Source organism: Amblyomma americanum, chromosome 1, assembly GCF_052857255.1.
Source record: "Amblyomma americanum isolate KBUSLIRL-KWMA chromosome 1, ASM5285725v1, whole genome shotgun sequence".
NCBI classification, from domain to species: Eukaryota; Metazoa; Arthropoda; class Arachnida; order Ixodida; family Ixodidae; genus Amblyomma; species Amblyomma americanum.
In genome coordinates this window covers 51,149,710-51,174,249 of record NC_135497.1, presented here as the reverse complement: position 1 = coordinate 51,174,249, position 24,540 = coordinate 51,149,710, and the positions used below count along the sequence as shown (strand labels likewise).

The 24,540-nt window shown below is 45.2% G+C and overlaps 1 protein-coding gene across 2 annotated transcripts in view; it reads right to left on the bottom strand.

The window, feature by feature from the left end:
- Nucleotides 1–24,540, bottom strand: part of LOC144112801 (uncharacterized) — a 98,251-nt gene that overhangs the window by 52,242 nt on the left and 21,469 nt on the right. The window contains exon 1 of one of the 2 annotated variants that reach the window (XM_077645613.1): nucleotides 16,358–16,609. The exons of the other annotated variant lie outside the window; for it this stretch is intronic. The gene's annotated coding sequence lies outside the window, so the exon portion shown is untranslated. Of the gene's footprint in view, nucleotides 1–16,357; nucleotides 16,610–24,540 lie in introns of those variants that run through there. 2 annotated transcript variants of the gene reach the window in all.

Sequence of the window (24,540 nt, the reverse complement as noted above, 5' to 3'; positions counted from 1 at the left end):
CTCTCCGCCTGATTCTCTTGTATCGGTGCTCCGCGGCAATAGATTAAGAGAGCGCATTTATAGAGCAAAGATCGCCTTGAGAATCTAATCGCAATGCAGTACGCTGACGGCGTAGTTGTCGCTGTCGCTTCGGGACCAGCCTCTTCTCGTGCCCAAGAAATGCGCAGGACACTCCTCGACAGGAAGCGAATCCACGGCTGGAACAAGGAGCACGCAAAGTCTTTTAGCAGAACAGCCTATATCTGTGTCCCGTGGCCCATCCGACCTTTGGTCTCGGAGTGGGCTCCAGGAACGACCGCCTTCCCAGCTTTCTTTATATGATCTCCAAGCCAAATGGGTTTGAATTTCAAGGTGCCCTTTTTTTGGGCGCCTACATGCCTCACGGGCACAACCGGACTCCCAACACGTGCGTTGCGCGTAAGCCCCACACTCGTAAGCTGCGCTCATCGCAGATTCTGCGAGTATACACCACCTCGCGCTTCACCGGCGCTGCGTCCAAGCCTCGTAGCGAGCCGCCGCCACGCTCATCCCGGAAGGCTCGCGTAATCAGCGCCAAAGCTGCAGCGTCCTAACGAGATGAGGCCGTCAGCACGACGGCGATCCCAGTTGACACGAGCGCAATTATCACCCGGCCGGAGCCAGCGCTGGGCTCAGCTCCACCTTCGCCAAACAAGTGCTCCGCTCGGCGCGGAGGAGCGACTCGCGGCCCGGGACCCGGAATCCGGTGCGACGCATACAGCGCCCTGTGAGCGACACCGGATGAGCGCAGTCTCCGCGCGGTTAATTGTCCGCCGTGTGTACACTCCCGTTGTTCCCCGCTCGAAGCAAGCGCTGACCCGTGTTTCCAGGCAGATCTCGCCCTTTCCAACGGCCGTCATTTCTCCCCGAAGAAGGTCTTAAAAGCAACTCAGTGGCGAGCCTAAAGATGGCCTAAATTTTGACCGGACGAAAGCGCTGGCATGCAATGAAACTGAAGTAGTTTGAGTCATGACCTTGTGAGCTATTTCTGTACTGCCGCTCCATGTGCATATAACCAAGAAACGCGATTATGCGACGCGAGCAGTCGAATGAATGCAAGGCATGTGCGTGCCATTGAGGCAGGCGGTATAAGTTCTTGGGTGGCCGGCCTGCAATGCGCGCCTCACCTCCGAGGTCGTCCTTCTCGAACCCTCTCAGCTGCCACCGCGCTCTGACACGATGGCTACCCGCCTACGCGGTTGGGACTCACCCAAGGACATGTAGCAATATGGCGACCAATCAAAAAATAAAAATCTGGCTCAATTTAACGTAACAAAGTACGCTGCCGTGAGCTGAATTTACGCGTGGTCATATCATGTTGGAGAGGGTCAGTAGGTATGTGTGCCACTGCGCTTTTTGACCTTGCCTGCGCGCGACAGTACGCTAACTATGGCGACACCGACGACATTCAACCAATGAAGGGCATCCTTCAGTGTTGCAGAAGCTGCGCTTGGGACGTGCCGCAGCTACAAAAATAAAAAATAAAAGCGGCCCTGGTGGTCAGTAAAGCGTGGGCGAGTGCGTGTTACGCTTGCGAGCCCGGATTTTTACCGTCTCCTCCTCGTATTCGAATATCCGGAACCGAGGGCGTGGTTTCAATCTTTTGCTGCAGGGCGTGCATATCTAGCGATGGTACAGCGGTAGCAGAAAGGAACTTCTGTAGATCTGGGATTGTAAGACGCATCCGGTTAAAGCCGAAGCAGCAGCAAATGCTGTACCGCGATGCAATGACTGCACCATAAGCAGACATTCTCGACAAGCGCGTTTTTCAACGGGAAACAGTTTACGAACACAATTTTTTTCATATACCCTAAGTTTACACTGTAAAAATTAATATATCTACAGATCTATTCTCGGTAGGAATGCATTTTTTTTTTGCTAATAGCGTTATGGCTAACGTCGAAAACGTTCCCCACTGGTTTTCTATAGTGGTCTTAACTACTGAATGCGAGCGATGGTCAAAATATAAAAGAAGATATTGCTACGCATAAGAAGATTAGGCCATTATGTTCATTATTTTCATAACAATGCCTTACAATATTGCACTATTCAAAATTGATGCCCAAGGCGCCCGGACTTGATTACAAAACCGTAAACCCCAAAGTAAGATGTGCTGAAATTCTTCGGCGCTGTGACAGGACGCCATCAAGCAATGGCCTCCATTCTAGTTGTGAAGACTAGTTAATTATTTCGCACTAAACACCTTCGATGGACTTAAAGAAGGTGTTTAGGAAAAGGGCTTTGGCGCAAAGAACACGCAATCAGTACAGAGGATAGTACAGATGAATGGCGCTTTTCCTGCGTCTTCTGTTCCCACTGCGTGTTCCTCCTTGAGGCAAAACCCTTACCCATGCGGTTCCTTCTCCCAATACTCTTCTATCTGGTTCTAGTGCCGGTCGTCCAATACTGGACCGATTTCGGGCGCGCCAGCGAATTCTCGAGGTCTTCGCCACGACAGCGAGGGAGAGGGGCCCATCCTCTTCCCTCTTCTCGGGAGCCAAAGCTAATCTCAGTGTAATGACATAACACGAAGCTGCCACACTCCGAGAAATTCTGTCCTTCGAGGGCAGTTCGCTGAAACATGCCGCGAAAAACACGGTTCCACAGAAGTGAAGGTTCAGATACGTGCACGTTTCCTTTCTTCGTCAATGCTGCTACAAAAGAGAACAAAATAGACAACTAGCCTACAGGGTTTGGAGTCCCATGTGGCTCCCGCATTGCACATGGTATAATGTTTATGACAGACCCACTCAAAGCTGCAGTTGGCAGTCGCTTGGGTAGCGATGCATTCTATGCAGTCATACTCGCACGTGTGATAGCGGGTGCCGCGGAACCGCTACATATTTTCTATGGCGATAGCGGCTTTCCCTACACTTCTGGGATTTTGGGTTGGGCTCATCGTTTCCCGTGTGGGCGCAAAACTGCAGCGCCCACAAAAGTTGTTCTGAAAACCATATAGCGGCGAGAGACTTCGCACGACAGTTACAACGTTTCATAACATTCTTCTTGCAAAGCTAAGGATGCCCTGAAGGAGATACTCTGATGATCAGCACCAGACGGGGTGCTTCTACAGCAGTTACCACAGCTTCCCAAGGAGATCGCAAAGTAGTTTCCAAAGTGGTGCCGACAGAGGTCCCATTGGAATCCAAAACCAGTTCCAAATGACGTTTCACGGAGCGGACCAAAGGAATCTCCGCAGCTATCGCTGCAGAACATCGTAAGTGTAACGTGCGGGGTCCAAAATTACGCAATAAGATCAAATGAATGAAAATAAAATTGATTTTCTAATAGTTGGATGGGTCCCTTGACTTAAAGGTGTATAAACACCTTACAAAAGCCCAGGAAACCATTACATTGCATGGCAGCAGCAAACAATGAACTAACAGAAATTCTAAACAATATTGGTGTAGACATTGAGATTATAATCAAAACATACGTCAGTAGCACACAAAAGATGGAAGCACACAAAAGGTTTATCAGTAATGAAACCAAAAGAAACAGGTTCAGCAATAAGACAAGAGTTTATAAAGACTTGAACAATAATTGAATTAATAACAGAGGGAAACGTGCAGATTACATTTGCACAAAGTAAGTTCTCCGCTGCTCTGGAGTAAAACCAGCAGTGCCTATATTTGTGCAGGAAAAATCTAAGGTTGACTCAAGGACTGTAGCTTGTAATTAGTTCTAAACTGCGATATAGACCAAATACCAGTATAACGAGTACTGAAAACGGTAGCGCGATAGTCAAACGATGAAAGTTGTTCCAAGAAATTACTAATACCTGTCGAAGAAAAGTACGTTAATTGCAACAAACGAAATCCACAGATATTATCCACACGGATCGTATTAAGCGATGCTATTGCGAGGTTTATACTCGGCATTTGTTCAAAATTTACGATGAGAGGAATAATTTTTTTTTTTTGCAAACCGAGAAGTTTGTTCATATTTGTTTTTATTGCCGTTGCCCATACTTGAGTGCCGTAGTTAACGCGGGAAAGGAGCATAAAATAATAAATTTGTAGTCAGTTGCTTATCGGGAGCAATGTGCGGCAGTGCTAGATTGCACCTGTAACAGCAGAGCGCGTTTTAGAGATACAGTCTATATGATCGTCCATGTAAGATGAGAACATAAGTGTATTTGGAGAATATTATGTTCGTTAACTATTTCTCTGTGCTGGTCTTGAAAAATTAGTGAGTACCGCGGAGGAACTACTTGATTCTTGGCGCGAACGGTAGTAGCTTCGCATTTAATTGGGTTTATCATGAATCGATTTACTGCGACCATGCTTACAGTTTAGTAGGGATATCATTGCACATTAATGCTAGTTGGATGATATTATTCCCATAAATAAGGAAGGTATTATCGTCAGCATAGATAACGAATTGAATTGGAGCGTCAGTATTGGCCATATAGTCGAAATAAGCGTTAAATAAAAAGGAGTCCCAAGATACTTACTTGTGGTAGGGCGCATATGTTTAATAAGAAAGATAACATTTGATTATTAATATACACACACTGGTGCCGATTTTATAAGTAAGGTTAGAGGAAAGCTAGAGCTGTCCCACGAATATATGTGAGGAAAGTTTATTCATGAGATTATTGGGATCGAGTTTATTAATGGCACAGCGTTATGACGCCGCTGTCAGTGAGGACGGTTGCAGAGCAGAGAGTATGTTTAAAATGTGATTGCGAAGAGCACTTGCCATGCTTTAGCTCTCTTAGCGCGAACCTTCGAATGCGCGGCAGTCAGGAAGAGTCACATGCGTGTCTCAAAAGTCAGCGCCAGAATGTCAGCCGACTCTCTCGCTCTCAGCGCCGCCTTTAAAGCTGGCAAAGGAGTAATAATTTCAAATATCGTTTCCTTAGCACCTTTCGCAGGACGGCGCGGTGCCTTGAACGAAAAGCGCCGTTTCTGGAAGCGGCACAGAGTGCGCGCAGGGGTCAGGCCCACTTCTCCGCGGCAACGAGAGACACGAAGCAGAAAGCCAACTGAGCACGATCCACAATCTGTGCGGTCTTGCGCCGGTGCCCGAAAACAAACAGCACCGAGGGGTGAGCAGCGCCTCTCCTGTTCGGCGCCAGTAAATTTCTCGCGAGCGAGACAGTCCGACTGGCCGCGAGTGTTTATGTGTACAAGTGGTCGAAGAACGTTGCACGGCCCGCACTCGCCGGCGGTCCGACAGGGCCGGTCGTCCGTTCGCGCGCGACTCGGTTTCCTCGTTTCTTCGTGTGCGTTCTTTGCTTTCTTCCACGGCGTCCGGACACTCATCCCTCTCACTTTGCGGAGGACGGAGGAGGCCGGCGGAATTCGCAGTTTACTGCCCTGGACGTGTACAGCGGCCCTTCAGCCTGTCATGGATGAGCGAGGAGAAAGTTTGGCTTGTGACTTACACGCACACAGGCGTCACTTTCATGCGGCACCCCTCCGTGACGGTGGCCGGTGCCCTCTCGCCAAGTCAACTTTTCGCGCACGACTGCGCCGTATACGGGATCACTAACCCAGTCAGTAAACGAACCGTGCGTTCTTTGGATATGTGAGAAAAATCTGCTCGTAAAGCCCGGACGTTGCACGGACAGAGCGTTTATCATTTCTGGTGACGCCCACAACACGGTTCCTATGAAACACGCCAATAGCTTCCTGTCGCCGAAAGCAGGCTACATACAATTGCTTATATACAGCGATTGTTGCTTCGTGTCAACAGTTATTCAATAGCACCTTCATAAGCAATGATTCTTATTCTTCAGTAAACTGCTAGTAATGAGTAAGTGCGACGCAGTGACCCTGGTTAACTGACATCATTGTAAAACAACGAAAAGCCCATTTGCCTCAGTGTAACTCGGCCTCTTTTCCGATAGAGGCTGTTTCAGCCAAGCAGCGCGAAGCTTTAAAGAAATTTCAGCGCGCTACGAATATTCGACTACTGCAGAGTTGTGGGAAATCCTCTCGAACAGATCAGTATATTGTTTAAACGCGCCCGATTTGCTAATCACCAGAGACAACTTAGCTAACTTTTGTTAATGCTAGAGCTCAAAATATTCAATGCATAGTTTGTAAAACACGCTGAGAAATGCTCACGTGAGTTGTTTTCTTCAAATTTAATTTAGCGGGGTTCGTTTTCTATCAGAACTCACACGAAGCCCACGAGATTTAAAAATTCCTACGCGACCATGCGCCCTTCCTGTCTTGCGTGCCTTCTTCTTGTGTCCGTGTTCCACAGCGCTGTGGTAATCTGTCGACGAAAAGACAATGCGGTTTAATACCTATGCTGGCATCGCTTCCGGTGAGCTCTCCAGCCTGGAATACCTTCACGATGCAGACTGAATAGGGATAACCGGCGTTGCCTCCTTCACACAAATAACAGCCGTCCGCCACACGGACCTGCTCCCCATGTTTGCACACATTAGTTCAGCAACACAACCTGTTTCAAGTTTCCCGGCTTCAAACCTTCTCCGTTGGGCGCCGCATCGCGCAAAGCTTCGGTGTCACTTGATTATCCCAATGTACCCGCTGTAGCATCTCCACATCATTGGCACATTATTCAGCGCTGCCATAGAAAGTTGTCTCCGAGTAACTTCGCCAAGCTAAAACTCTTGGTCAAGTGGCAACTTTGAAAGCCGCACAGGCCTTAAGTTCTAAAAAAGAAATCCCACTAAGGTTACTTAGAAAAACAGCTACTGAAAGTAACTTTCTCCGTGTGCTCTACAACTTTTATGTTAAATATTGTGAGCTAAAGTTAACGATTAAAAGTTAGCTAATTTATGTTCGTTAATTAGCAAGGTTGAAAGGGAACAGGTCAAACACAGGACGAAGAGAGGAACGTACAACACAGGCGCTGTTAAACCAACTAGCCCGCAACAACACCCTCGTTAATTAGCAAATCAGGCACATTTCAAAAATATGCTGAGCTGGTCAGGACGACCGCCTACAACCCTGCGTTAGTCAAATCTTTGTAGAGCTGTTTGTCCTTTTTCTACAGCTTGGAACTACTTAGCTGTCAAAGCCTGTACAAACGGGGACTTTTTTTTTATTCGACACTGAAAGCGCCAATGATGCTTCGTTTTACCACATCAAGTCGTTCTTTCTTAAGGACGTTCCATGCTCACTAGGCGGCGCTGGTTCAAGGTGTCGTTAGAATGCAAATTCATCGAGTTCGTTCATGCCACGGGAACATTGCGGTCATAATGTGAGTTCACAGCTGGGTCATTCTACACCAAACGTCCCAGACGTTGCGCTCGACCATCTCCAATTTGTTGAAAAAAATTCATGGAAATTTATCGTAATGGGCATAATGAAAGCCTGAAATATTTTTGCCAAACTTGCTTTATTTGTGAGGTGAGGGCAGTTTGAATATTTAGAAAAGGCGAGAAACCAGTAACTGCTAAATAATTCATATTAAGTTCAAATTTTTCGAAAACACTTCAAAAATTTTTGCATTGACATTTACACAGATTCTGTCTTTCGATATAATTTGGAGGATGCAGCTTTACACGGCATAAATATTTTAAAAAATCAAAGAAAATGAAATTGCACCATTTCTGTCGGTTTTTTTAAATATAAACTTTCTCTCGAAAATTTCGAAATAGCCGTTTTGTTTCCCTAGATGTCTAGTACATATAACAAATGTTACAGGTGATGAAACTGCGTACATCAAAGTAAAAAAAATACTAAAGGTGCAAAAAGTGCGTTTTGAGCCAAAACACTCGTTACTTTCACCCTAAGATGTTTCAAGTAAAAATACAAATAATAAAGTGTTTTGTAAAAGAGTTTATTGCCTTTTATTTCTGAAATTGTTATCGAGGTAATTTTTGTTTAAAGCGAGAAAAGAAATTTTGAAATTGAGCTCTTGGGCCGCAAGTTGTGACGTCTCTTAACGCCTCTTCACCGCAGAACACGGCACCTGGCATGGCACGACACTTATGGCCACAAAACTTCATTTGCTGTGGTTCGCTGTCGTGCATTTTTAAGGCTGGAGCTAAATAAGATATCGCGAGACATTCGGCGGAGTGTATGCAGTAAACGAGATCGTTTTCGCTTTCGAAGTTCGAACAGACCCGCTTTGGTGCGGGGCGGACAAGAGAAGAAAAACAAGGGCATTCAGCGTGCTGTCTCACATGGACCACGAGGAGGGATGAACAGCTTGCATGCCAGGCGTATCACAAGTGTTTTATTTTTATATCCGAAAAGATCGCGGAGAGGGCGCGCCTCGGAGCGCATGCACGTGGAGGTGCGAAGTGCACACCGCTGCGGCGAGTAACGCGAGACGCTCTGGCGGTGAACGCGGCCCGCTCGCGCGTAGATGCGTCGCTCACATGAAGGTACTTCGCCAGCATAGTGGCTCGTCTACAGTTCTCTCTGAAGTATTAATGCAGGAATTGGACTGATTAAATCAAATACAACAAACACATCACATCGGAAACAACCGGGCATGAGCCTCTCACGGCCACTAGGGTCAGGTACCATGTGGTCCTACTGCGTTGCGGATTGTTTCAACACCGGATAGTTCTGGTCATTTACAGATCGGCGTCTCACAAGCCCTTATGCTCGTGATTACGTCTGTAATGGCGCCGACAAGAATGACTGACTGCGACAGAACCACACCGAACAATTAGCTCACTTGGGATGTGCCGCCCTAGCAACGTTAAGAAAATCTTTTCCCGCAAATACCTGTTCGGCTACTCAACGTTCCCGTGCTTGCCTGCAGTGCAAGCCTCACTTAAGAACAAGAAATATAGATTTCATTTGGCTACAGTGTCTGCAGTATCGTACTCTGCGGTGAAAAGGCGTTGAAGAGACGACGTAACTTGCGGCCCGAGAGCTCAACTTCAAGAAATTTTTTTCTCGCTTTAAAAAAAAATGACTTCTACAAAAATTTCAAAAATTAAAGGCAATAAACCGTTCTATGTAACCCGCTATTGTTTGTATTTTTACTTGACCATTTCAGGGCGAAATTAACAAGGGTGTTTGGCTCAAAACGCACTTTTTGCAACTTTAGTATTTTTTTACTTTGATGTACGCAGTTTCATCGCCTGTAACATATGTTATAGCTACGAGACGTCTAGAGGAACAAAGTAGCTATTTCCTAATTTCCGAGAGAAACTTGATTTTAGAACAAGAAATGACAAAAATCGTACTCTTTCACACTTTTTTCGATTTTTAAAAATATTTATGCCGTGTAAAGCTGCATGCTCTAAATTATATCGCAAGACAGAATCTGTAAAAATGTCAATGAAAAAATTTTTGAAGTGTTTTCTTAAAATTTGAATTTGTTATTAATCATTGAGCAGTGCCTGGTTTCTCGCCTTTTCTAAATATTCAAACTGCTCTCACCTCATAAATTTTTTTTCGGCAAAAATATTTCAGGCTTTCATTACGCACGTTACGATAAGTTTCCATGAATTTTTTTGAACAAATTGGAGATGGTCGAGCGCAATGCCTGGTACGTTTGGCATGCAATGACCCAGCTGCGTAGCGTGACCAGTAAGCGAACACCGAAAGCATCTCAAAGCAACCACCGGATCGACGATGCCAAGCCATGATAACGTTTCGGCGGCTTGTGGGTCTAGCCTTCTTTATCAGGATGAGTTGCCAGCCCTGTCAATCCTCGTAAGAACACGCAGAAATGGCGAAAAGCAAGCCTCTTCTCGTTATTTCGTACGTTCGCTTTGCCACCACTCTGCAAGCAAGCAGCACGTCGCCTGACAACGGCTTTAAGTGGGTTTAAGGTAAGCACAAATGCACCGCTATTCACCGGAAGTAAAACACCTGCTTGGCTGAGGATGCGCTGTAAACGTCACAGAAGTAGAGGGTGTCAAAGGCCGCGCTGCGTTCACCCACCGCGATTTCCACCAGCTGCGCGGATATAATAATAAACCTCGCTTCGCAGAACTAGCTTCAGAATTGAACTGGCGAGCACTTGGCGAAGAAAAGCTTCGTGACAGGGGGTACTCCTCGGCCGAGCCAAGAATAAAGAGCGGGATAGCAGGCACGTAGACGCTGACACCGCGTGTGCCGACTTGGGTGGCAGACAAAAACACGGCCTTGCGCCGTTTTTGTTTGCAAATGCAAACATCCTTGCAGAGCAAGCAGCGCGGGTTGCTTTTTGTTGCGCTTCTCTTAACGAGCTAAATGTGGCGCTCTCTGTAGCGGGGCTGCTAAGACGTCTAGCGGTTGCCGCCGAGCGCTCGTTATAACAGGCTGAACGCAGAGATAGCTAGGTGATGGTCTTGGCAAACCACTCATCCAGACAGGCCTGTGCTGCAACCCGTCGCTCTATTACGCTGCTGTTGGGCAACGAGAAAGAGCAACAACCTCGGCGATGTGCCGCGTTAGCGTCCGGGCTGTTAGCGAAGCCACCACCGCTGAATGCGCGCCCCGTTTAGCGACGCTCGCGCCACTTGCCTTTCGCTGTTCATTCCGCCTTCTTGAGGAAACACCTCTACCATTTGTCTCACTGGTTTAATGAACTTGCTTGGAACGGAGACAGGCAGTCTTTATACATTTCCTTTCTGCTTTACTTTGAATTAAATGCTCGGGATTGAACGTGCTGTGAAAACCTTCGAAATGCAAGAACTTTGCACGTGGGCTGCATCTACTCAACTGTCGGCTACCACAGTTTCTGCACTCTTGCCAGATTAACAAATGCTAGCGGCGTGTGCGTACTAGCACGAATGGAAGCCTTCTTACGAAGGCGTTTCACCTAAGAGTTCGTGTTAAAAACCATGGCATGCGGGGTACTCGCGTGATTTTATTGATATCAATCTAAGAACGCAAGAAGACTTGCTGAAATGTCTTGGCACGCCATGTATCGAACTAATAGACTGACCAAAGTGCACCAATTGCTTTGTCAGGGGTAACTGTATGTGGTCAGAAAACTCTAGCCCACACTGGTGCAATAGCCTGCTTTTTAGTTTCTAAGAAAGTGAGTGTGCTGGGTGGTGTGGGCGCTTTAATTTTGGCCAGTATCAAGCATGAAACAAGAACTGGGAGGCCGAAGAGCGTGGCTGGCCCGGCAGAAAAGGCGTCCCTTGCTGACGAGTCCACGTCCTGTTCCCGGCTATCCCGACGACTTCAGACTCGGCCGACGAGCCAGAATGATCGAGGACAATATGGCGGCTAAGGTGGTAGTCAGTATAGCGGTCAGATAGCGACGATCCCACGGCGCAGCCGCAGATTCGTCGGCATTTACTCCAGGAAGGCTGTACTGGATGTCCCAGCTGAATATAATCAAATTTTAAAAGACGGGTTCTTCTAGGCGAGAGAAACAAACTCAGTGTTGTTGAAACTTGTGGGGCCTATAGTCTGCAATAGTTCATTAGTTCCACAAAGTTGCCTAATTAGTTAGAATTACCTAAATTTTTAAATAATGGCTTCGGGAAGAAAGTGTCATTTCAAAAGTTCTAGATCTGCTTGAAAAACAGTCGGCAGAAATGCTTGCAGCAAGCTACCATTTACGTAGCTTTTTAACCGCCTCTAAAAGGAATCGCGCGAAATTCAAAAACTACCATTTTACAGAGGTGCATCTTCAGAGCTCCAAGACACGCTGTCAGAGAACAAATAGACCAATCTCCGGAGCGCTGTCTCCAATAAGGCTTTGCGTTTGCATTGGAGCGCAGGATATTGCTCTCTGTGATCACATTTGGGCGCTCAAGTACCCCCGCTGTCAAGTGGTGGATATTGAATCTCAAGCTCTTTCGTTTAGGGCTGGCAAAAAAGCTACGAAAGCGGCCTCTTCTTGCAGACGTTTCCGCCAGCTGTTTTTTAAAAAGATCTACATGTTTTCAGTTGAAACTTTTTTCCAAAGCCGATATTTAATAAGTGAGCTATTGTGTCCTATAAACTAAATGTGCGGAACGAAAAAATATGCTGCAGACTAAGCTACACGACTCTCAACAGCACTGAATGACTGAGTTGGTTGCACTTGCCTAGGACACTCCGTCTGTTTGAAAAACTTTACATTAGTTTAGCAGGGACATCTGGTAGGTATAGTTGGGTCCTTTGCCCACTAATTTTGGGTTTCACCCCTCAGTTCACAGCACCGGGTGAGATAGCTTCCTTAGCATTCTAAACATAACTTTGGATTCACTTCGTAAAGATTGTATGGTTTTCAGATTACAATGTTTTACAAAAATCTGCCAGTTGCATAGTTAATAACAGCATTTTAATGGTCACTAAATTAGAGTTTTTTGTGGTGCCCTAAGCCATGGTGAGAGTGATCACGGTGAAAATTCCCGAGTGTTTCACATTCCATCTCATGAGCATTTTGAAGGGCTGAGCTGAAACACCCCGTGTACTCGTAATTTTTATCGAGGCACTTCTGGGTGCTCGGCAACTGTACTCCTTGAGTATTTTTACCAGCCACTTTCCACGAACAGTAGTTTTCATTACATCAAAGACTAATTTAAGTATTATTCTCCCACTAATACGCACTATAAATTAAAAATGAAGACACATTCCCCTATGCAGCTTGGTTTCGGTGAGTGTTCGCTTTCATCACGTGTGTATATATATATATATATATATATATATATATATATATATATATATATATATATATATATATATATATATATATATATATATATATATATATATATATATATATATATATATATATATATATATTGTCACGATCCAAGGAGAGCCGTGCAGGTCAGGTAGTCGTATAGGGAGAACCCGAGCACGAGGTCGGTCCTGTTTAATCCTAGAGCCAGGCCTTAGCCCTAGCGCGCCTCTCGAGCTAACCGCAGCTTCGCGGTAGTTTCGACTAAGCGCAGAGGCCGCGCGGTGCTAGGCAGGCGGAAAAATACATACATCCACAAATAAGTGGCCATGGTGCAGTGAAGGAAGATAAATAAAAAGAACTGCAGCCCGCGTTGCACAGCTGATCTGCTCATATTTGCAAGGTGTTCTAATTTTCAACTTTTAAGGCTCATTATGCGGCTTCGTCGAGGCCGAAGCACAAAGTTGCGTGCCGCTGGTCTGGGTCTTGATACAAGTACACCCTTTCCACTCTATATACGGCAGCGGTAAACAAACAGCCCCTCCTGACGTCCCAACTAATCCAGTTGACCTTGTTTCCGGCCTATTAGCGAAGGCCATGGAAACACTGAGCGCACGAGCAAACGCCTGAACTCACCCTGAAAACAAAACTACGAAATAATACCGTGGCACGGCATCGGATTACCCGAGTCTCTTTCTGGATGATGTCAGTTCCCTTCAGGCCCAGCCGCTGCCGTCCGGGCCACAAGCTTGCAAGGGCGCCTCATTTGTCCCGGACCGCGGCACCCTTGACAGCAGGCACGACTGGTGCATGCTTGCCCGCGCTCAGCTAAGCCTCGTCGACTGCGCCAAAGCCAGCGCCATTTTCGCTAAGTTGTGCACCGCGTCATTCCGCTTCCAGTGTTGCGCGCGCTCACCGCTTGCGGCGCCACAAGCCGATCCGGCTGCCAACGTGAATGTTTAACGAGTCTACGTGGCGACATTTGGGCGTCGTGTGCGACCACCGTGCGCGGAAAGATTTTAGGCGAAGGAGAGCGGTACGTGCACTCCCGCATCCTGGTGGGGGTTCTCGTTAATTGATTATTCACGAGCACCCGCAGCTCCGACAGAGCCTACCGCAAAGTGTGGGGCGCAAAAAGAGCGCCCCTCCCGCATGCTCGAACACACCGAACAGCGGCGGGCGTCGCACCAACCGGAGCGGCAGTGTCTCGATGAGAGTTCGCCTTAGATCACCGTGCGTGGGATTGGGTGACTTCAGCTGGGAACATATGACGAAGTTTTAGAGGGTGCAGTTTTAGAGGTGTCGCCACATCAGGACTGGGCCCTTATCGGAATTCTTTTCATTCCATTTTACTTTGTTGTTATCAGCCGCCGCGCCGATTGGCTGAGCACGATGGCAACGAAGGTGTGGCGGCGCCCCAGCCAATGGTGCAGAATAAAAAGGAATTGAAATGGAATCATGGCCTCATAGGTAAATGCATGTCGCAGCTCCTGTATCAAAGGTGAGACAATAATTACGACAGATGGGAATGAATCCAGCAATAATCTTTGCGAAATGAGGCCCTGCGTTGTCTTGCCATATAGGCTGCCTTGCCATACAAGCCCAGCCTATAGGCTGGGCTTAGGTACTCTGAAATTCTATTGTCTGCTGCGACGGAATAATATAAAGGAGCCATTATAATTTTATTTCATTTGAGCTGCCGAAAGGAATGGAGTTAGAATCACTGGAAGAATTGTATTTAGCCGGCCTTGTTTAGAGAACCTTTTGACCTTATATTTTCGGAGATCAAAATGATTTCGAAATGATCAAGCCGAAGCGTGTAGGTGTGAAAGACGCCAGCAGTCATTTCCGCCAAAGAGAGCACAAAAAAAGAGGTAACATTCTAAGAGTATCTGAGAATAGTTGTAATTTGAAAATCTACTGCATACATGCCACTTCTTCACGCATCGCAGTACAATACACCACTGTACAATATGAAATGTACCATCATGACCATTATGAGCAGGAGCACGGGAGCGCCTGGCAGATAGCCTCGAACCCTCCTTGTGGCGATGCATGACGGCTGATTTTCGCAACATTGTGTAAAAGGGGGGGGGGGGGGGGGTGCTGTTGCGTTGCCAGCTTCTGAAAAATGGAATAACGCGCCTTCCTTTCCACTTTGTTTCTGAAAGCGGCCGCCATATGTTGCTACAAGTAGCGTTCGTGGCTGTTCGGCACGCGCTCCCGTGTTCCAGCTCATATTGCTCATGACAGTACAATACATCGATGCGCAATATCACGGCACATCGCTATTGCAGGTGGATGAAGACAAAGTCGCATATAGAGAAAAGACCGAGCTGACAGCACAAGCGCGCACCCTACAACATCCCTCAACCCGTTTCTAAGGGCTCGTTTAATATAACTATTCTGTTCAAAATTCTATTCCCGCTTTTTTTATCCGTCCATTATTGCATCAAGCGATGTGACACAGCTTTTATCATCGGGATCGACGAGTCAGCACAACGTCGAAGAATTAAATATAAACAACTTGAAAATATTTGTTACATTAGATTGGCCTCGAGCATGGTGTTCCGTTGTACATTTTAGTTTTTTTTTTTTGGCAATCAGGATATGCTCAATACCTCTGAAGGAACAAGACCACAAGGAAATGCAAAAACAGCGATTCGAAGAAATGGCGGCAAATTAGGGAAGGACGGGAACAAGTGCGGGGAGAGTAGAAGAAAGACAGGAAATGCTCGAATTGCAACCGCGGAAGATCGCCGCCATCTTGAGTAGAGGTACTTGAAAATGGCGGGCACCTAGGCCTAGAATTCGTTGTAGGGTGTTCCCTATGAAGACATGGTTTAAGACAAAGTCGCATATAGAGAAAAAACTGAGCTGACAGCACAGGCACGCACCCTACAACAGCCCTCAACCCGTTTCTAAGGGCTCGTTTGCTATAACTATTCTGTTCAAAATTCTATTGCTTTTTTTATCCATCCATTATTGCATCAAGCAATATGACACCGCCGTTATCATCGGGATCGACCAGTCAGGACAGCGTCCAAGAATTAATTACCAACAAACTGAAAATAATTGTTACATTAGACGGGCCTCGTGCATTTTGTTCCGTTGTACATTTTAGTTTTTTTTACGCAGTCAGGATAAGCTTAATACCTCTGAAGGAACTAGACCACACAGATCTGCAAAAACAGCGATTCGACGAAATGGCGGCAAAATACGAAAGCACGGGAACAAGTGCGGGGAGAATAGAAGAAAGACAGGAAATGCTCGAATTGCAACAGCGGAAGCTCGCCGCCATCTTGAGTAGAGGTACTTGAAAATGGCGGCCACTACCTAGGCCTAGAATTCCTTGTAGGGCGGTGCCTGGCGAGTAATGCTAAGTGTTACTGATGTAATACTCGTTCCATCTGTATAGAACTGGTTTATCTTCCAAAATGATGTATTGCAGATTGCCTCGTTATGACATCAATATGCCTGGCTCCTCACGTCTTTCTTGCGTGACAAATTTCGGTACAGAATATCACGTGAGCCTTTAATGCGCAGTTGAGGAACCAAGATTTAAATCTTAAAAGCCTAATCACTAGCTCTTACTTTGGCGCTCGCCAAGACGAAAACTGGTTCTTCACGCGCGCTCGTCCACCTCTATGGCTACCTGCGGCTACGTTACCGTGACTTAGGCCTAACGGCGGTGACTAAAGGGCCGCCAAAAATGTTGTTAACAGATTTAAAAAGTTTTTACCGCTAATTAATTTTCATCAAGCGTTAAATGCGCGATAAACATCACTGATCATGCACGTAACACAAGTAACTGCACCTAGCGCAGCCTCCGTATTACCGTGTGCCGTCTTCGCACGTCGTCGCCGTCCACAGGTCGTCCCTTGTAGTCGAGGTGCGTCTGTTCTGGGGGGTGGTCGAAAGCCGTCTGATTCGCAGGCGGCGAGACTAGACCGTCGCTACGCAGGCGCCGACTTGACAGACGATCCCATGGCGACTGCGCACTGCACGCACCGCAGCGGCATGCACCCTTTCTTTCTCGCTTGGCGCTTCGCGCTTCCGCGACTCGGGTTCCTTGCCGTGGGGTGCCCGCATGCCGCCCTCCGCGCCCGTCTTTGTGCTCGCCGTGGGAAAGCACTGTGTCCCATGGGCAGCGCGCACCGCAGCATCCGCACGGTGTCATTTCAGCCACGACTGGCGCAGGCGTAGCACACGTGCGGTTGCGTTGTGCGGCAGACCACGCAAACGATACCCCTAGAAACCGCACCCAAGACGTCACGATTTACGTCACTACATATCTTGGCCGATTGCGCAGGTATCACGTGCGCCCTAAGAATGGGCGTTGACGACAGTTTTGAAATTAGCTGCTGTAGTTGGGACTAGATCTTACTCCAACGTTCCGCCTCAGCGTCGTTTTAAAACCTGGTGCAGACTGTCCTTATTTGAAACCGAAATATTTCCTTCGAATAGTAAGTCACGCTGTAAAATCAGTTCACGGAAGGCTTCTCTTTCTCCTCCCTTCCCACAACTCTCTTAAATAGATTAAAAAATAAAAATAAGCTTCCTTGTGTCACCAATGCGCATAGAATTCCAGTCATAAATTCTACTTACTTCGTGTGTATATAATAGAAGAAAAAAGTATCCAAAATATTTGAAAATCAAACTCAGCGGAAATCTAGTCAATAAAAGTTATGGCAATTGAAATACCGAGAGAACACCAGGAAAAATGACCTGCAGGAAGTTCCGGAAGTGTGCCTTCACATTGAATAGAGGGCATCTATAGTTACAGCACAGTGCATGTTGTTCATGTAAATTTTTAAAATTGATTTGGCTTTTAAAATTTCGGAAACATGGAACCCAAAACCTTTTTTTTTAACTATGGCTTTATCTTAGAAACAAATAAAGCATTGTCGCAAATATTTAATGCCACTTTCCGCGGTAACTGAGCTACTATCAGTTATACAAAATCTTATTACATGTCTTTTGCGGATAAGGAAATATGACGTTATCTACTGGGATGGCAGCCGAGATAATATCCCGGTTGAAGTTTATTTATTCGCAGGAATAATTCAGAACTTGCCCCTTGTTCGCTGCTTTAGGTGACATGAAGGGCAATTTCTGTTTGCACGGGTTCTGCTTCTCCCCGAACTTCTTAGTAGTCTTATAAATTTTGTTTGCCCTCCCGGTTAAAGCCCCGCACACATGCTCCAATCCCCTTTCAGAGCTTCGGACTACTTCGAAAGCAATGAACTATTGTTAACTGCTATTTTCGCGCAATTTAATTATGAACTTAAGATTAACCTTAAATATGTTGCAATGAGGTTTCTGAACATTTTATAGCGATTTTGCAAATTTTGCAGAGTGGGCCAGCTATTCTTAGGGATTTCAGAAAGATGATTTTTTCATAAAATTTTTCACACTTAGCGTACAGGTAGTTTTCTTTTGCACATTTCAAGGCCTTTATCAAATGAAGGAATTAAAAACTTGAAAACATGTTACATGGTGTTGCTGAAAGACACAGCACCTCTAATGAGACCTTTCTGCAAGGCTAAACCTACTTGTACCCATGAAGAAACCCATTTTATCCAGGGTTCGACGGAAACCCGTCTGGTCAGGTATGTTCATGGCGGAAATTCCTCACGCGCCGACCAATCGTTTGAAAAAATGACGTTTCGGCCCCGGCTTACGGAGGCCTTGTTCACAGTGAAGGAAAAGCATGAAGGTAGGTTATATAGGTTTCATGATATAACGTAAGCAGCGGGAGTATATAGGGGGTAGATTACCTTCGTTGCGATTAAGGGTGTTTTGCGTCGTCGAATATAAAATATTCCAGGTAAAGCCTTGTTCCCTTGCCAGAGGTGCTAGTTGGTGTATGACGAAATGAAAATTTGAAGAAAAAATGAAGTAAAGGAACTGCTTCCGTACCGATCAGCGCACTCCAAGACAGTTAAAAGGGCTATCGCTTCTCTTTGCCTCGAGTCTGCAATGCTTAAGTCCTGTGCTCACATGGCTGAAGCTAGCTTCAACCATGAGATCGAAAGGCTTCAAATGGCTGGCTCCCCGTGTTCTGTCGTTTGCAGCGTAGCAGAGACCCTCGTTCAAAAAATTAAAGCAAAGAAGAAAAAATCCCACGCTAAGCCGGGATCGAGGCGACCACAAGTTGTCCCCTATATACACCGAGTGGCGCACAGCTTGAAGAAGGTTGCTGGCCGGTTCGACGTACCTGTCGTTTTCTCCGCGCCCAAAATGCTGAGCGGGTTATGCTCGCGGATCGGCCAGAAGAATAAAGCCCTGTGCGAAAAGAGGCACGGCAAGAATTTCCTATCCTGTGCCGTCGGAGTGGCGTATGAAATCCTACTGACGTGTGGAAGAGTCTATATAGGACAGACAGATCGCTGCATTAACGACAGGGCACGGAAGCATGAGAAATCGCTAGAAAACGGAAGCGGGTCGAATTTGCCTCCTCGTTGTAAAGAATGCAAGTCTGAGCCAAGGCTTACCGGAATAGGGATTCTGGCCAGGAGCCGCGATCAGGTGGCACGTGAAATTCTTGAGGCATTTATGATTAAAAAGAAGAGAAGTACTTGTGTTAGCGACTCTTCGATATTCCTCCGTAGAAATGAAGTTTCATTTCTTGATAGTTTTTTTGTGACATCATATTCAGTGTGACTTTTCAGCTCTCCTTTTCTAGCGGCCGTCTGTTTATCTTTTAGCTGCTGTGGTGGCTGAGTGGTTATGGCGCTCGGCTGCTGGCCCGAAAGACGCGGGTTCAATCCCGGCCGCGGCGATCGAATTTCGATGGAGGCGAAATTTTAGAAGCCCGTGTGCTGTGCGATGTCAGTGCACGTTAAAGAACCCCAGGTGGTCGAAATTTCAGGAGCTCTCCACTACGGCGTGTCTCATAGCCTCTGTTGCTCTGGGATGTTAGACCTCCACAGAACATAAACTTGAACCTCTGTTTATCTTTTTATTAAGTTTATCTTTTTAGTTTTGTTATTTTTCGGTTTCTGACTGCTTTTGCTTGTTTTGTTTGACTCTGCTTTTGCTACGATTGTTATTTGTTATTGGTTTTTTTACTGTCTGACTGCTTTTTCTTCTCCTGTATGAATCTGCTTTTGCTACGATTGTGTGACACTGCTTTTGCTAGGAGATAGCCCCCTCCTTTTAGTTTTTTTAATTCCTTTTATCAGAATCTGTTACTTTTTATGCAGGGGTTAAATTTTCTCGTTCGTTTTCCTGATATTGACGCTTTTTTTCCACCTGTTGGGTTCGAGCGATAATGCGATGTCACATGCTTGAGCTGAATGCTTAAATAAGCCACCTTTCCGCGCAATAAACAGTTGGTAGTGTGCGCATGTGGTGTCTCTCTTTCTTGTTAGTGTCCTGGTTTGCTTTTTTTTTCTTTTCCAATCATCTTTGTGTCATCCCAGTCGATGTCATGGCCTTCGAAAACATCATGATCATCCAGTGCAGCAGGACAGCAGAGATGTCAAGAATAAGCGCGTAGCAATCAACTCACTGCCTGATCATGCTGTCTACGAGGGCCATGACATCGACTAGGACACCACGCAGATAACTGGAAAAGAAAAGAATATCACGACAACGCTTTGCCTGGAATCTTTTCATATTCAGACGATGGCAAACACGCTCAATCGCAACGAAGGCGATGTACCCCCGATATACTCCCAATGCTTTCGTCATGCCATGAAACCTATATAACCTACCTTCATTTCTTTCCTTCACTGTGAACAAGGCCTCCCTAAGCCGGGGCCAGAACGTCATTTTTTAAACCATTGGTCGGCGCTTGAAGAATTTCAACCATTTTATGCGACGTCTTTCAAACGCACGCAGTTATTTTTGTTTTTTATGTGGAGCATTTAACAGTAATTCAATAACGTACGTGACATGTAATCCTCCTCCTCCCCTGCTCTAATAGGCGCCCTTTCTTAGCGCGTCGCTAAGCTTCAATTTGAAGCATGTTCTGCATATTGCGTCATTTACATTTCTTCCGCGCAACACCTAGGAGAACGCACACGCGTGAAGTTTTAATGTGACCAAGTAATAAAATATTCTCTCTATACATTTTTATGCGTCTTGTTGCAATAAATTTCAGTATTTTCCAAAGTTGGAAGCAACAGCAGTGCTCGTAAATGCAGGAGTCCACCTGTCGAGATCTTTTTTGCACATTATTGCTTGCTGAATCGAAAATACTGATCATCTATTCTTAGCATGTGTGTTTTTTTTGTGTTTTATGACGCATAGCCTAGGCAACTGAGGCCATCATGCGCCAAGATCAAGGTATAGGAAAAGTCTTTTGTTGAATATTATAGAAATGTAAGAATCATCCCTGCTCTAGAGGTCCTCAAACCTTAATATTACAGAGTGAACACATACACAAATTTTAGAAATGCCTACAAGTAAAAGCTTTAAAGAGGGCCGGGTAACCTCAGTAGCTTTCCTTGGCTGTGGAAGGATATCGAGGCTCCCAACCAATCAAAATAAAAGCCTCAGCTTTCTTCTCAATTATGAAAAAGTGGCTGAGGTGTACTAAATTCAAACAAACCAGTGGGTAAAAAATTCTGAGTCTCATAAGAAATCTCGTTGCGTTAAGAAAGCTAAAAACTAATGATATATCAACAATTGCATCATCTCCTAAAAGCAGTGCGGGATGAAAATGAATGCATTTATTATAAAATTCAGTAAAATACGTTTTTCATAGTTCTTCCAGTTCCACACAAGAGAATAAAATGTGGTTAACCGTGAGCTTATCTCCGCATTCTTGGCAAACAGATTTGTCTTGTTTTGTTAGTAGGAAGTTGTGCGTAAGGTGCGTGTGGCCTATTCGGAGACGGCATAAGATCACTTCCTTTAAACGTTCTTGGTGCACACACGACTTAAGTTCACCTAAAACAGGTTTTACCAACTGTAGTTTATTTTTGACCTCATTGTTCTAAGCCGACTGCCATTTTTTTCTTAGTTTCCTTGCTACTAATTTCATGCAATCATTAAACGGCATATTTATTTTCTTTATTTCCTTGCCACGAGAATTAGCAGCACACACATCTGCTGTCTCATTTTCTTTTATTCCCACATGACTCGGGACCCAGCACAGTTTTATATTTTGTCCTTGAGCTGTGGCTGTTACTATGTTGTGTATGATGTCACCAAGCAGGGGGGAGCTTGCATTTTTAGAATGAAGAGCTCTAAGTACACCTAAGGAGTCTGTGCAAATAACAGCATTTTTGAGGTTCTTACTTAGTATTTTTTCTATGGCCATACATACTGCGTAGCACTCCGCGGTGAAGATGGAGGAACACTGTGGTACTCTTACAATTTGCTCCGAATTCCTTCGCACCACTGCGCTCCCTTCGCAACTATCTGTTTTTGATCCATCAGTATAAAATTCTGTAAAACTATTGTATTTTTCTTCAAGGGCGTGGAATTCTTGCATTATATGTTGCTGTAGAGTTCGCTTTTTACGGAAGTGTGCAAGAGTGAGATCACAGATTGCAGGAAAATTGAGCCATGGAGGCAGTGGACCACATCTTCGAGCAACGCCATATAATGCATCCATTACGCCAAGTTTTTTGCACATATCTTCAAAACGCAGGAGAAGTGGCCTTATAGCCAATGGTTTGTTGCTAAATAGTGTTCTAGATGGGCACTTTGTGACTATTTGGTGACAGATATGTTTAGGTAGTGAACGGATTTTTAAAACGTACGAGCATGTGAGCATAGTTCTTCTCTCTGTAAGAAATGGTTCGTTGGTTTCCACATAAAGACTGTTTATCGGTGACGTCCTGTATGCACCGGTCGAAAGATGAAAGCATAAATTGTGTACTGGGTATAGCCGTTTAAGGTACGATTGCCTCGCAGATTCATAAACTATGCATCCGTAATCTAATGTAGAATGTACTACAGAGCGGTGAATCTGTAAAAGACAAGTCCTATCGGAACCCCAATGTTTTCCTGAAAGTACTTTTAGTATATTCAGAGATTTAGATGCTTTCTTTTCGAGTATGTTTATGTGTGGTAGGAATGTGAGCTTTTTGTCATAAGTTATTCTTAGAAATTTGTGCTCATCTTTAATTGGTAGTGCGACTTCATTTAAATACATGGTGGGATAAGTATCCAGTCCTCCTCTAAGCGAAAAAAGAACAGCTACTGACTTTTGCGTAGAAAACTTGAAACCGTTTTTGTCTGCCCATGTTGTTAGTTTATTTCCTGTCATCTGTATTTGCCTGTAGAGGATGTACAAGCAATCTGGAGATCGTCGACGCAGACTGAATAAATGGTAGACTTTGGAATTATTTTTGCTAGGGAATTCATTTTTATTATAAAAAGCGTGGTTTTCAAAATGCACCCCTAAGGCACGCCGTTCACCTGAATGAAATTCTTAGAAAGAGTGGCACCCAGGCGTCTTGAAATGAACAGTTGGTCAAAAAGTCACTCAAGCATTTTAGCATTCTACCACGGATTCCAAGGTCTCCAAGGTCCCGCAGTATGCCAAACTTCCATGTGGTGTCATAGGCTTTCTCTAAATCGAAAAAGACCGCAAGGCAGTGTTGCTTGTGCATAAATGCTTCTCGGACTGTGTTCTCTAGGCGGACTAGATGGTCGGTTGTAGAGCACGCCTTTTTAAACCCACGCAGATAGATGTCAAGAAGATCACGGGATTGCAATATAAACATTAATGTAATGTTAAGGACGCTTTCGAAGGATTTGGCAAGTACGCTTGTTAGGGCTATAGGCCTGTAATAGCCAGGGGAGGTAGGTACTTTTCCCGGCTTCAACAACGGTACAATAATGGCTTTTTTCCATGCCTCTGGAATCTCTCCTGATAACCATATTTTAAAAAAAAATTCAGAAGCGGGTCTGCAGCGTTTTCAGACAGGTGGGCAAGCATTTCGTAATGGACTTCATCTGGTCCTGGTGCAGTCTCTTTACCGGAAGAAAGTACACTGTTAATTTGTTGTAGTGTAAATGGGCTATTATGTGCTTCGTGAGCACTGCCCTTTATCGGCAGTCTTTCTTTTCCGGCTGTGTTTTTATATTTTAAAAATGATTCTGCATAGTTAGAGGAACTAGATACAGTGGAAGAATGTTCCCCTAATTTGTCTGTACACCAGGGGCTGTCAGAAGAGGAACTGTGAATGGAGAGTAGCGACCATCCATTTTGTGTACTGCCTCCCACAGTTTTTTCGAAGAGACTTGGCTGTTTCTCGAGGAAATTAAACGCTGCCAGGATGACGTTTCGGCATTTCGACGTATGTACCGCGCTTTTGCTCTTGCTTTTTTAAAGTTTATATGGTTCTCCTGTGTGGGGTATCGGCGAAATATCCAAGCTTTATTTGTTTTTTTCTTCTTTGCAATCTCGTGTCCACGACATTTTATGGTTGCGTTGTACTATTCCTGAAGATTGGGGGATAGCCAAGTGTGCGGCAGCAAGAATTCAATTTGTGAATTTTCATTTATTTCATTTGTATTAAGATTTTCTAACGTAATATTTTCTAACGTGGCTGCTGTTCTAAAAAGCTGCCAGTCTGATAAATTGAGCTTCCAAGACCGTGGTTTTGTATGGGCGACTGACGACGGAGATGACAGGCAGATTTCAACAGGGAGATGATCGCTTCCGTATGGGTTGTCCAAGACATCCAATTTAAAATCGCTAAAAACTGATGGAGACCTAAAAGACAAATCTAAAACACTCAATTTTCCTGAACTAGGGGAGCAATAAGTAGGTTTACCGGTGTTCAATAAACAAATATTGTTGGATAGTATAAAATCCTCAATAACCCGACCTGTGCTATCGGTTTTCTTACTGCCCCAGAAACAAGAGCGTGCATTAAAATCGCCAACTATCAAGTATGGCTCCGGTAACTGTTGCAAAAGGTTGTCTAATTCATGCTGTCTTACTTCGAGATGTGGTTGAAGATGTATGCTACAAAGTGTAATGGTATTGTAACCAACCACGGTGGCTGCTACGGCTTCGAACCTAGTTTTGAGTTTTATCTCGCTAGCTGC